This window comes from Desmodus rotundus, chromosome 8, assembly GCF_022682495.2.
Source record: "Desmodus rotundus isolate HL8 chromosome 8, HLdesRot8A.1, whole genome shotgun sequence".
Taxonomy (NCBI): domain Eukaryota; kingdom Metazoa; phylum Chordata; class Mammalia; order Chiroptera; family Phyllostomidae; genus Desmodus; species Desmodus rotundus.
Window position 1 is genome coordinate 25,279,244 of NC_071394.1, and position 12,865 is coordinate 25,292,108.

The window sequence follows — 12,865 nt, forward strand, 5'->3', positions numbered from 1 at the left end:
AGATACTTTTGAAATAAAAATGAACAGGACTTGGTTTTGTTGTTGTTGTTGAATTTATTGGGATGACATTGGTTAATAAAATTATATAGGTTTCAGGTGTACAGTTGTATAGTACATCATCTGTATATTGTATTGTGTGTTCACCACCCCAAGTCAAGTCTCCTTCCATCACCATTTATCTCCCCTCTACCCTCTTCTACCCCCCCCCACACCTCCTTTCCCTCTGTGAGCACCATGCTATTATCTGTGTCTATGAGTCTGTGTGTTTTGTTTTTTGCTTAATCCCTTCACCGTTTTCCACTCAGTCCTCCAAACTCCGCTCCCTTCTGACAGCTGTCAGTTGGTTTTCTATCTATGAGTCTGTTTCTATTTTGTTTGGTAGTTTATTTTGTTCATTAGATCCCACATATGAATGAGATCATATGGTATTTGTTTTTCTCTGACTGGCTAATTTCACTTAGCATAATGCTCTCTAGGGTTAAAACTTGTTTTATATGTGGGGGAGGTGAAGAAAAAAAAGGATAAAAATTTTTCAAAATTTTGAACCTGGCCGATGAAAGACCTATACCAAGAACATGCACAGGGAACCTTAAAGAGGAGGATCAATTTAGGGAAAAAAGTGGACAATGATGAATTTCATTTGGGACCTAGATTCATTTGAATCTTACAGGTAAGTGAGACTTTGCATCAGGCCACATGGAACTATCCTTCAGGGATGTCCAACATTTTGGCATCTCTGGGCCACACATTAAATACACAAACACTAACAAAAACTGATGAGCAAAAAAGAGATTTTAAGTAAATTTGCAATTTTGTGTTGAGCCGCCTTCATAGCCACCCTGGGTCAGAGGTTGGACACCCCTGGATCTTGAGTTTGAGATGATACAGATCATCCAAGTAGAGATGTCCTAGAGGCAGTTGGCCATTTATGGCTGGACATGAATGACAGAAAATCAGTGATACCAATTTTGGATTCCTAAGAATAATAGTCTTGTCAAATAATTCTGTAAGAATGGATGAATTAAATAAGAAAAAAAATGAATTACCCGAGAGAAGAGAGAGAATGAGAAGAGGAGAAGACTAAAGCTGTGGAGGAGACAGAACTAAATCAAGAGGCAAAGAAGAGACAGAAATTTTGGCTTTGCTACTTGCTAGCTATGTGAACTTGAAAACTTATTGACCTTCCCTGCATCTCAGGCTGCAGTCAAGGCAAGGCTTGATGGGGGTGGGAGGGGTGGGTGTGGAGAGGATCTACTAACAAGCTCACTCAAGTGGCCTCTGATCCTTGCTGGCTATTGGCTGGAATACCTTGCCATGTGTGTCTCTCCATAAGGGCACTCACAGTGTGGCAGCTGGCTTCTCAGAATGAGGGAGTGAAAAAGGTCACTTGAGATGAATCCCCAGTCTTCTTATAACCTAATCTCAGAAATAACATCTCATCACTTTTGCCAAATTTTATTCATTAGAAACAAGTCCATAGTAAATACAACCCACATTCAAGGGGAAAGGATTATACAAAGATGTAAATACCAGGAGGCAGGATTATTGGGGGGCCATTTTAGAGGCTGCCTGCCACAATATCTATCAGTTATATTCTTAGACACTCATTTTTAAATTTTTGTAGCTAATTCACCTAAATCTGACAAATAATATTGAATCCAGTGAGCTGGGCACAAAGAGTTGGGGCACAAAGAAGGCAAAAACAATTTTACCTAGAGGGAAAACATCATAAAAACTTCAGAGAGGAAAATTATGCTTGCATCATTCTTAAGGAATAAACATGAATTGATCTGGAAACAGGAAGACCAAGTTAAGTTTATTCAATAATTATAATTTGGACTGAGGAGTTCTTATGTATTGATTTTAAAGCTGAGTGGAAATATGGCAGGCATGAAGAAAATATTTTATAATTTCAAAAACTCTCCAATATTATTAAAATGTAAAATGGTGAGCAATTCGTAGGATTTTATCATTTGATTTCAAATATACCTTTTGAAATCCTTATAGTTTAACTCAATCTACCTGATCTTGTCAGTTCACTAAATTAGCACTCCTAAATTTCATGTTTTCTAAAAATATTGCATGAGCGCACTGATCAACTAAAAACATGAAATAGTTCCGTATGACTACTTTAGAATGCACCTAGAAAAAACATAAGGGCTATTCTCCCATTTTTCAAGGCTATTTTCTATTATGGTAAAGCTGAAATTCTAGTTTTATTTTTCATTGTTGTTTATTCATTCTGTGAGCTTTGCAGGCCCCCATAGGTGCCCCTCGTTTTAATAGCTTCTTGCTTTCTTCACCTATAGATTTGGTGTTCTGGATGTTCAGGATTAAGAGTATGACCGAACTTCAAATAAGCTGGTTTGGCAGTTTCCCAAAGTGGCAAATATGACAGAACACTGAGTAGGTTTTCTAAGGGCTTCTCTCCACATAACTGGGGCCATCACTGTGGAATAGCTTGTCCAGTATTCTTCCTGCAAGACTGGACTGCTCTCTGGGACTGTCTGATCGCGCAGGCTCCTCCCTACCCCAGGCTGATCAGACTACCCCAGGTCCAAGCAACCAGAGGGCAGAATGGGCAGCGGTGGGAAGCCCTAAGAAACGGCAGCGCTTACTATCTGGAAGAATTACTGGTTTTGCTTTTCTGATCATTGTTCTCTAACAACAAAAAGGTGTAGTTCATCATTTTACTTTGGTATTAGCAACCAAATGTTGGAGCTCAGTGTTTGATGGTTACGGAACTCTGCTGCGAGTGCCCACAGTGCCCAGGAAGCAGGACGTGTGCCCCAACACAGACCCTCTGCGTCAAGTCATCTCCCACTCAGAGGCTGCGGCTGGTAGCTGGAAATTTGACTTAGGAATCAATATGTTGTTAAGCATCATTGTTTTTATGTACAAAGAACAATGAGTGAGGGGTTTTTTTAAACATTCTTCATGTTACAGTGCAACAGTGTCTCTCATTTTCTACTCATTCACTTTCTCTACTCCAGAAAACAGTTTCCTTGGTAATCAGGAACATACACATGAGACTTCCCAGCTTTTGTGTGACCATTCATTCCCACTTTCATAATCACAATTTAAAACATAAAAGTAATATACTATTTATTCCTTTAAAATTAGACACAGGCATTAAATATTTTTCTATTGTAGGCTATTCATTTCCCTGAGGAAAAAGAGGAATCAATAAAATGTCCAATCACAGTTAAAAAGCATCCTAATTTCAGTATGAGTAAGAATTATAAAGAAATATAACCTCTTTATACATTAATATGTAGTCATATTTAAAGTTAAAATAATGCTAAATGTTGATTTAAAAAGATAATATATAATGAATAGCAATAAATATATTTCACCTCTACATTGTAGTTAAGAAAAAAAAAACACGTTTAAGAGGTCTTTCTGGCCCACCATCCTCCCAGAGCAGAAATCCCTTCTGTATCTCTGAGCAAATCCACTGACAAGACAGCTTTGTGGTCCATGGGCATCCCATGGCCTTGTCAGTTACCATAGCGTCAAGAAGTAATTAGGGGTCTATGTGCAAGGCCCTGTACTGAGTATTCTGTGAGAGTAGGGAAAATCCCCCAAATCCTCACTCTAAAGAAGCTTAACATCTTGTTTACAAAGTGCAGACAATAACTATAATTACATAAGAAATGACAAGGGCTGTAGAAAGGCACAAACCAAACCTTGTGGACGCTCAGGGGGAGGGACAAGGTAGTTAAGCTTTGGTAGTTAAGGAGGGACAAGGTAGTATGCCTAGCCTAGGAAACCCACTGGTCCCAGCTCGGTTGTCTGGACTCATTCACCTACCTAATTTGTGATTTCTTAAAGTAGGAGATCAGTGTATTGCTATGACTTGCTTACCGCAGAAACCATCCAAGTCACTAGAGGTAAAATGCTGACCCATCTCTAATTACATACACAGCCATTGAAATGAAGATAGAAAAAAAAATTCTTTCTTGTCTCTTATACCTGGGTTTGAATCTGGGCTCTGTCACCCTTTCCTTGCCGGGCATACCACTCTATGGGTTAAATTATCCAGTGGGCAAAGATAGGGTGGTGATCGCTTACGCAACCTCAAGCCAGTGCCGGGATGTAGGACACCTGGACTGGAATGCCATATACGCCACCTGACCTGGCCCCAAATTCTGTGAGAGAAAAAAGTAAAGATGACAATAAAAAGTCTCTTTCCAAATTATGTGATTTCTCATCTGAGGTGAAAGTCAACCTAGGTAAAGGAGTTACAACTCTAAAGATTTTTAACAACAGATACTCAGCAAATAAAGGACATCTTATATTTATTCCATTCAAAGGGAGAATGATATATAATCTGAACTCTGTACTCAGCAAGGTAATTTGGAAACACTTTTACCCATCTTTACAAGTCCATAAAAGCCATAGCACCAGATTCTTAAGAGGCAAACTAGCTTTTTAGAAGGTTATTAGTGAACAAAAGGATGTGGTGGACAACTGACATATCATAACGTTTTAAAATGTGAACTTTTAAAAACTCTTTAAACCCTCTGTTTTGGTTTTCTATATAATAAGGAGTATTTAAAGAACGTACCTTAGCAATAAAAATTCTTATTAAGCTTTTTAAACATACCCATTGAACTAGGCTATTTATTCTAAATTATTATTGAACTCTTCACATACATCACACTTACATATATGTGACTACAAAATATTTCTATTATAGGCTGGTGATTTTAGGTTTACCTCTTGTTTTTGAGTGACTTGTCTTTATCAACAATCTAATTCATTCAATCTTTTGTACCTACTGACAAAATTGTAAATAAGTTTGCAACAATGTACCAGGATGACCTAACTGTGAATGGTTATATCATTTTGTCTTAGGGCTCTCTGTTTAATGGTAATACTTTCTCTGGCACTACCTGTGTTATTTGTGTATGAGTAACCCAACTTGGCAACATACCCAAAACCTCAAACCCCAAACATAGTATGCTGTTCTCATTAGGAAGTTATCATTCTGTCAAAGTTACATACTGTGTTGTCTATTTCATTGCAGCACAGTCTTCAAGGTTCTATTGTATTCATTAAAAGCTAGCATCATTCTTTAAATTTGAATACAGCAATACTAATCATGAGGACACACAGTTTGAATAATAGAAGTTGAATTCTTCATGGTATATAAATAATGTTGGATTAGGCTCTAGTCTAACACCTTCCACTTGAAAGAGTGGTCAGCATTCACTGACTTCTCTCCCGCTGTTCCTTACTCAAACCTCTGTGACTCACCCGTGTCTCCCACTCCACTGAAACTGTTCAGTTAAAGGTCACAGATAACTTTTTGTCATTCTTCTCAGTGGATTGTTACAATAGCGTTCCAAGTGTTCTCCCTGCCATACACTTATAGTCCTTTCTCTTCCCAACCCCACATTATCCCCTTTTCTAAAGTTCATACCAGTCCCATGATTGAAACTTTTTCAGGATAAAAATCCAAATTTCCTAATATGAGATTGGATTTACCAATGATTCGCCATTTGCCAAAATCAGAAACCCCTTTCATCCTGTTTGAGGAATATGACATCCTGTTCCATCTTGAATGGCTTGACAGTATACTGTTGTGACTATCCTACTTCTCTGGCTGGTCCTCTTCTTCTCTGCCAGCCTCCCTTCTCTCTGGCATTTCTCCAGGTCCTGTGCTTACACCCCTTTTCCTGTAGACCTCGACATTTCCTTAGTCACCATGTCTGTAGGAGAGGCTCCCAAATTCACAGCCACAAGGGCTCCAGATCTCTCTATTTCCAGGGGTCTTTGCACCATTTTTACATGCTATTTCATCAACAGCTCAAACTATGCTCAAAGCAGGCCCATCTTCTTCCCTCCAAAATGGCTCCTTCTATTTCTACCTGTTATGATTCCAGAATTCTCCCTGTTGATTTAACTTAATATCCCCAAATCATTTCAGAATTTATCTCCCTTCCCATTTAAGATTACCTCTACTCTTCCTATGCCTTTTCCCTCCCATCCATTCTGAATCCCTCAGTACTCTTAACTGCTTTAAGAGTCTCCTTCACTGTTTCTCTCTTGCAGAATTTCTATTTTCAGTCCCACTGATGCCAGAGTAACCTTTTAAAAACATCTTTAACATGTCCCTGCTTAATGGTTCCAGAATAAAGTCTAAGCTCTGATCCCTTCTTTATCTCACCCTAACCTACCTTTTCAATCTCATTTGCAGCCTTGCTCCTATATTGGAACCCAAAAGTCCACTCCCAGTTCTAAATGGAGTATCTGCTCTCAAAATCACTTGTTTCCCATGTCTGGAACTTCTACTCTCAAAATCTCTCTCTGCCTTTTGTCAGCAGCCTATCACTTAGTTGTAACATTTCCTCTTTCTACTACGTTCCAAGTAGCAGTTTATTTATTTATCTGCTAACAATTTAGTTATTTTGTGTCATTGTCTTATTTCCCCTGCTAGATTGTAAGCAAGATTTCAAGTGGTGTATTCATTTCTTGCCTTCATACCTCCCTCCACCAGGGGGTCTAGTAAAGTTCTGTGCTTATATTGTCAAAAAGGATTTTTAAAATGAAAGAGAAAGCCAAGAGAACAGAGAGAAATATAGAAAAGCAAAATCAGGAACAGGGTCCTCAGCTCCTAATTTCTACCGAATATTTTCATCCAAGAGCCCACATTCCAATGTTGCTACCTTTCCACTCAGAAAGGCTCTCCTTTCCCTTTGATGATTTATTAATCAGGCACTGTGTTTGTTGCTCACAAAGTAAATAGACGGTGGGGAAGAGCAAAGAAAAAGCTCAGGATCTCAATCTCAAAAACCTTAATTTTGCAGGGGCGTGTCATAAGTATTTCATTTTGTGTCGCTGAGTCTGAGTTGCACGCAAGGTGTTACCATGCTAGGACTCAGGATTTCTGTTCACTAGTGTGAAGACATTTTTAAAACATGAGAATAAATTAAAAGCTATGTAGGTCATCCTAGGCCTGCCAGTTAAAAAAAAAAAGTTTGTTATGGATTAGTTACATTAAAATGATCCCGACAAGACGTGGGGATTATAGCAATATGAGCTTGAACTTGTAACATCAGCGATCCCCTCTCCAACACTGGTTCTTTATTAATAAGGGCTGGGTCTGACTGCACCAACACCTTTTTGAAAAAATTGATTTATAGAGAGGGAGTGGGTAGGGAGCGGGGGAGAGAGACAGAAAGCCAGACATTGGTTTATAGTTCCACTTATTTATGCATTCATTGGTTGCTTCTGGTTATGTGCCCAGACGGAACCAAACCGTAATCTTGGCGTAAAAGAGGAAGCTCTAGCCAACTGAGCAACCAGCCAGGGCTGCACCAACACGTTTTGAAATCAAGACATAAAAGTCACACCCCTTTTGCAAGTTAAGAGCACTGGTGACCATTTTACGCGGTCACTAGCCTCCGCTAACACTAACACTGGCCCGCCCGACTGGTCTCGGCCTTTAGGGACTCGCTTCCAGGAAGGAGCGCTACAGCCATCGCGGGCTGGAGCCTCACGCTGGGAGGGCAGTTCCCAAGAGTTGCCTGCTGAACTCCCACAACGTGAAGTGCTCCGGTGACGGGACGCTCCGGCGATGGCCCGCACAGGCCTCCCCCTTAAAGCCTCTCCAAGCAGTGCGCGCTTCCCGCGGCCTTCTGGCCCAGAAATGCCTTCCGCGCCTGAAATCCAGCCCCGGCTCCCAGAGAGCCCCGGCCCGCGGCGACTAGGAGCTTAAGCGCGCCCGGGGCGAGGACGCGGCGGAACGCCGCGCCCCCGCCCACCCTCCACCGCGCCGCAGGCCCTCCGCCAGCCGAGGAGCTGCGGGCGGTGGGAGGGAGGGAATCCGCCGGGAGGTCGGCACCTGCCCCGCGGGGTCGCCCTGCCCCGTCCCCTTGGGCTCCCCTCGGCCGCCCCCTTCCTCTTCCGCCCTCGCCTGCTTCCCAGACCCTGGCCGGACTCCGCCCCGCTCGCGCGGCAGCCGGACCGACTGTGACGTCACAGGCCACGCCCTTTGTTATAAATACAGGCGACGGCCGCACCGCCCTCTCACACTCTGGCTCTTCGCGCTGCTGCAGGGCTTCTTTTTTTCCGCCTTCTCTGCCTCTTCTCATCCTTTCTCGCTCCTCTACCCTGTGGTGTGACGAGACCGAATCCTGTCCCCACCCAGCCCTCGCCTCTCTCGTATACCCACGCTGCTGTTCTATTTCTCTCCTTCGGCCGCCGCCGCCACTGCTGCACAGCTGGTGTCGGTGCCGCGCTTTTCCCCCAACGTCGTCCCCGCAGCTTATGGCCCAGGCCGCCTTGGGTATTTCTGCTCAAGGTAACCACATCCCTCTTTAAAAATTCCGCCGAAAAAGAGAAGACGCTTTACCCGACTCTTTGGGCCGTTATCTCACGTGAGTACCGATCCTAGGGATGCGGGCGGGGCCGGGGCGTGAAGCCGGCTTCGCGGGGCGGCCGGGTGCCTTCCGGCTGGGCCCTGCCGCCCCGCCGGCGTCCCCGCGGCGCCCCGCGGCCGGCCGCCTCGAACATGGCGGACGTTAGTGTGTGTGGCGGCTGTCGGTGCCTCCGCGGCGGCGGCGGCGGTTGCGCCTAGTGGCCCTCAGGCTGTCGACCTTGCTCGGCGGAGTCCGAGCCGCCGCGGTTGGGGCGAGGGGGCGTGTGCGTGTGGGATCGCGCGCGGGGGTCTCGCTGCTGGGGGCCGGCGTAGCCTCCGGCGGAGTGAGCCCCCACCTCTCTCCCGTGGTGCATTGCTGTTTCCGGGGAGGGGGCCGGGCGGCAGCCCCGAGGGGCCTGGGTCCCGCGGCCCGGGCCCTGAGCGGCGCAGCGCCTTCGTCTACCGGCGCCTGGCGGGCGGCGCGACAGACTGCAAAGGCCGGGGCCTTAGGTTATGAATGGAGCGGGGCGGGCCCGGCGCCGGCCTTCTGTGACAGCTGCCGGAGGCGGACCGGTGCTGGGAGTGCGGCCCCCGCCTCTGATGGAGGAAAGTTGACGCCACGCGGGGCCCGGCGGCGGGGAAGCCCCGGTGTCAGGTAGCGAGTGGAGGCCTTTGGCCCCTTCTGGAAGCCTCGGGGCTGCTGCTCCGCCCTCTGCAGCGCTCACGATTGGGCCGAGTCGCCTTCACTCACTCTAGTCACCTCCTGGAGCCTGAGGATTAGTCACCATGGCTTCCTGTTCCCGGCCGCGCCACGATTCTGGGCAGGGAGGGAGAACGGTGGACCGGGAGGTAGAACGGTAGGCTTGGGTAGCTTAGCGAGTGCTAGTTAGTCTGCCAACAGTTGGGGGTGGTGACGTGTTTTAACTCCTCACCCAGTATGGATCCTGAGCATAGGTTTCTTCGGCGAAGCTGCTGGTTCGGGAATCTGAAAAGACCGGTGCACAGTATACAGCCCCATGATGTTTCTGCAGGTTTAACTGGGTTTGGGGGTGACATCTTGGATAAGTTAAGATATTTTTCTGCCCTGGCCGTATTCCACCGTTGGCCTCCCAGCTTGGGTGGGAAGCTGAGGACACTTAAGGGAGAGAGAGTTGTTCTGTGGTCGAGAAAGGTTGATGCAGCGAACCTGGCAGTAACGGGACTAATGATTTTGGGGCAAGGCCCGAATAATCCGCTAATTGTGTAGATGCTGGTCATGAGGACAAATAAGTCCTGTATGACAGATAGTTTTCTAATGACTTCGGGCGGTATGGTAAGTGCAGTAGCCGAGTAATCAGTACCTTCCCTCTTGCCCCCCAGGTTTAACTTAGACATTTTCAAACATACAGAGAAAAGGGAGGGAATTGTACCCTTACTTAGGTTAACATTTTGCTTTATTTGCCATCCGCTACCCATTCATCAGCCCATCATATTTTTCCATGTATTTCAAAGTAAGTTGGATTCCCTGAACACTTCACCTTCCAACTTCAGTATGTACATATCGTTAAGTAGGGCTTAATGCTGTTTATTATTCTTTTTAAAAACTTTGGGTAAAATTCACCTAACAGTTAAATACACAAATCTTAAGTAATAATACCATTTGATGAACTCTGACAAAGATACAACTGTGTAATCCAAACCAGTCAAGAGGTAGAACGTTGTGATCACCCCAGAGAGCTCTCTTGCCCTTCGAAACTCCATCCCCTTCTCAGCGCAGAGCAGTCATGATCCTGCTTTTTATTTCTTAACAGTACATTAGTTTTGTTTATTCTAGAACTTGTATACAAATGGAATTACACCGTATTTATTGTTTTGTTTAAAAGGCTTTTTTAACTCAGCATATTTTTGATAATCATCGTCCATGATGCATTTATCAGTCAGCAGGTTTTTCCTTTTTATTGCTTAGTAGTGGTCCATTATATGAATATTTTCCTTGCTTTTTAAAAAATAAACTTTACTTTGGAATAATTTTAGATTTACAGAACAGTTGCAAAGATAGTACAGAAGGTGGTACTGTATATTTCTCACCCAGTTTACCTAATTAATATCTTACGTTACCATGGTACATTTGTCAATACTAGGAAACTGACTCAGATACATTACTGTTAACTATACTCCAGACTTTCTTTGGATTTCACAAGTTTTTAATGTCCTTTTTCTGTTCAGGATCCAGTCCAAGATACTGCGTTGCATTTAGTTGTCATGTCTCTGATCTGTGACAATTTCTTAGTCTTCTATTGTTTTTTCCTGTCCTTGATATTCTAGAGATGTATTGGCCAGATACCCAGTAGAGTATCCCCCAATTTGGGTTTATCTGATATTTTCTTAATGATTAGGTTGGGGTTTGGGGTTTTGGTATAGAATACTACAGAGCAACTTTAAAAGTCATTGGTTAAAGCAGTGTGAATTGTTCAGAGAAATACTGGTAATTGGGGATACTAGGTTTTGGGGTAGTTTTTGTCAATGGTGGGAGGTTTTTTTGTATCTTACTGGCCTACCTACTGCCTACTGTCTAGTTCTCCCTGTGCTATTCACCAAGGTGAAGAGGCAGTCTCTTCAAACGATTAAGGAACTTGAATGCAATGTTGTACATGGTCCAACTTATTTACATACACCGTTCTAAATGAGAAGAATTTATCTTCCTGTAACTCCTTTTCTCCACATTTTTATTTAACCTCTCATGGTTTGTGTTAACTGCAAATAAACATTCTATTCTGTATGTAAAGGCCCTCTTACCTTATATACCCCATTTATTATTTCTCTTAACTTGGACATTTCAAATTTTAGAGCTTTCATTGTATCCTTTAGTTACATGGAAATGTTTTAGAGATCATGCTGAAGAACATTCTTGAATATTTGAAGTTTAATGTCTTTAACATTTCACATTGCTGCTCTTGAGTTGCAGTAAGCAGCAAGATATCTGGCGATATACCAGGGGAAAGATGTCTCCAGCATGAGTCTTTTCATTTATTTTTAAAATTGTCCTGGTGGGGGAAGAATCAAAACCTTTGTTTTGGAGTACGTTCTTTGGAGTCTAACGTAAGGTTATAATCATTGTTATGTGCTGGTATCTTGCCTCATCATCGAATAGTGTCATTGAGAGTGTGAACAGACCCTAGGAGATTAAAAGAACATTTTACCTCCTACCAAGGTGGCCATCCTGGTTGAAATGAGATGTGATTTAGATAATGCCTAGTGTGCTTCTGAAATCTCTGGTTCTTGCCCTTAAAGCTTCTAGTTTCATTATTTTCCTGGTTTCTTACCCTTTTTCTAGCAAATGCTATCAAATTATATTTAAAGCAACAACCACTGAATTACGAATAGAAGTACATACAGGTATAGCAGCTTACCTTAGAGACGATATATGTCCATCCTATCAAACCATAATAAGTCATAAGCGTCCCTAAAACTTACTGAGCATGTTATAGTGGGCCAAGCACATTCACACTCCTTTGTTGTTCCTAGTTAAGTAGAGAGACTTAAGTCTAGACAGGTTAGGTATAAGGAGGTAAACCTTTGAAGGTCACTTGCTCAGTATATAATACAGTTCTCAAAAGTTGTTTCACGTTTATACATAATGTATTAGCTAAGTCATAAAATCTTTTCATCTTTTTGGTATATAGTAGGATTTTGTACTTTAAGCTAAGAAGAACTTGGAATTGGGAGAGTAAAAAGTGTTCTTGGTAGCTGCAGACTATAGACTATGTTAGAATATTATTCATACTAAGTAGTGCATACACATCAGGTTGGTGAGGGTGCTGAAAATTTTTAAATTTTAGGACACTTGGAAATTTCAGTTTTGGAGGATAAATAAAAGTCTGGAGACTGAGTAGGTTATGTGACTTGTACTATAGCAACTTGGAAATGTTTACTATGTTAAAAAAAAGTTATGGTAAACCCTTTGAAAACATTTTGTGTAATATAATATTTAAAACTTATTCTTACATTTAATCTTTAAGTCAGTTTAACTTGCATGAAGCACAACCTAACATTTTTTAAACATAGGATTATGTACTACTACTTTTATTTCCTTCTTCAGGGCGAACTTTCTGACCAAGTATACAACTACCCAGAGGGCCTAGGAGAAGTGCTGTATAGAGAGCAGTTCGACTTCAACGCTGAGCCACCTTGGGAACCTAGCTGATGATAGGGGGGTTCCATCTCCTAACTTGTCCATGTAAGTATTTTTACATTTGTGCAGGGACCTTGTAGAATTGAAGTAGAGTTCTTCTAGCTCAGTCTTTTTTAAAACTTTCATTTACCTTTTAAAATGCAGTGACCCCTTAAGACTCTTTCTAAAAAGTTCTAAAATAGCGTTTTGACATTAGTGGTAAATGTAAGGTGTGAGCAGTAGTTTATTACACCATTCAAATAGAGCAAAAGATATACTGTTCTCTGTTCCACTCAGTGCACCTAATCCCAGAGCATGAGATGTGGGGGGTGAATCTTAATTCTTGT

General features: G+C 42.8%; 1 protein-coding gene across 8 annotated transcripts in view; it reads left to right on the top strand.

The window, feature by feature from the left end:
* Positions 1-8,005: 8,005 nt before the first annotated feature.
* Positions 8,006-12,865, top strand: part of AZIN1 (antizyme inhibitor 1) — a 30,655-nt gene continuing 25,795 nt past the window's right edge. For 5 of the 8 annotated variants that reach the window (XM_071222223.1, XM_024572518.3, XM_045204942.2 and 2 more), the window contains exons 1-2: positions 8,006-8,387; positions 12,447-12,584. The gene's annotated coding sequence lies outside the window, so the exon portion shown is untranslated. The remainder of the gene's footprint in view (positions 8,388-12,446; positions 12,585-12,865) is intronic. The other 3 variants (XM_024572519.4, XM_024572517.4, XM_024572520.4) reach the window with 1 other exon arrangement.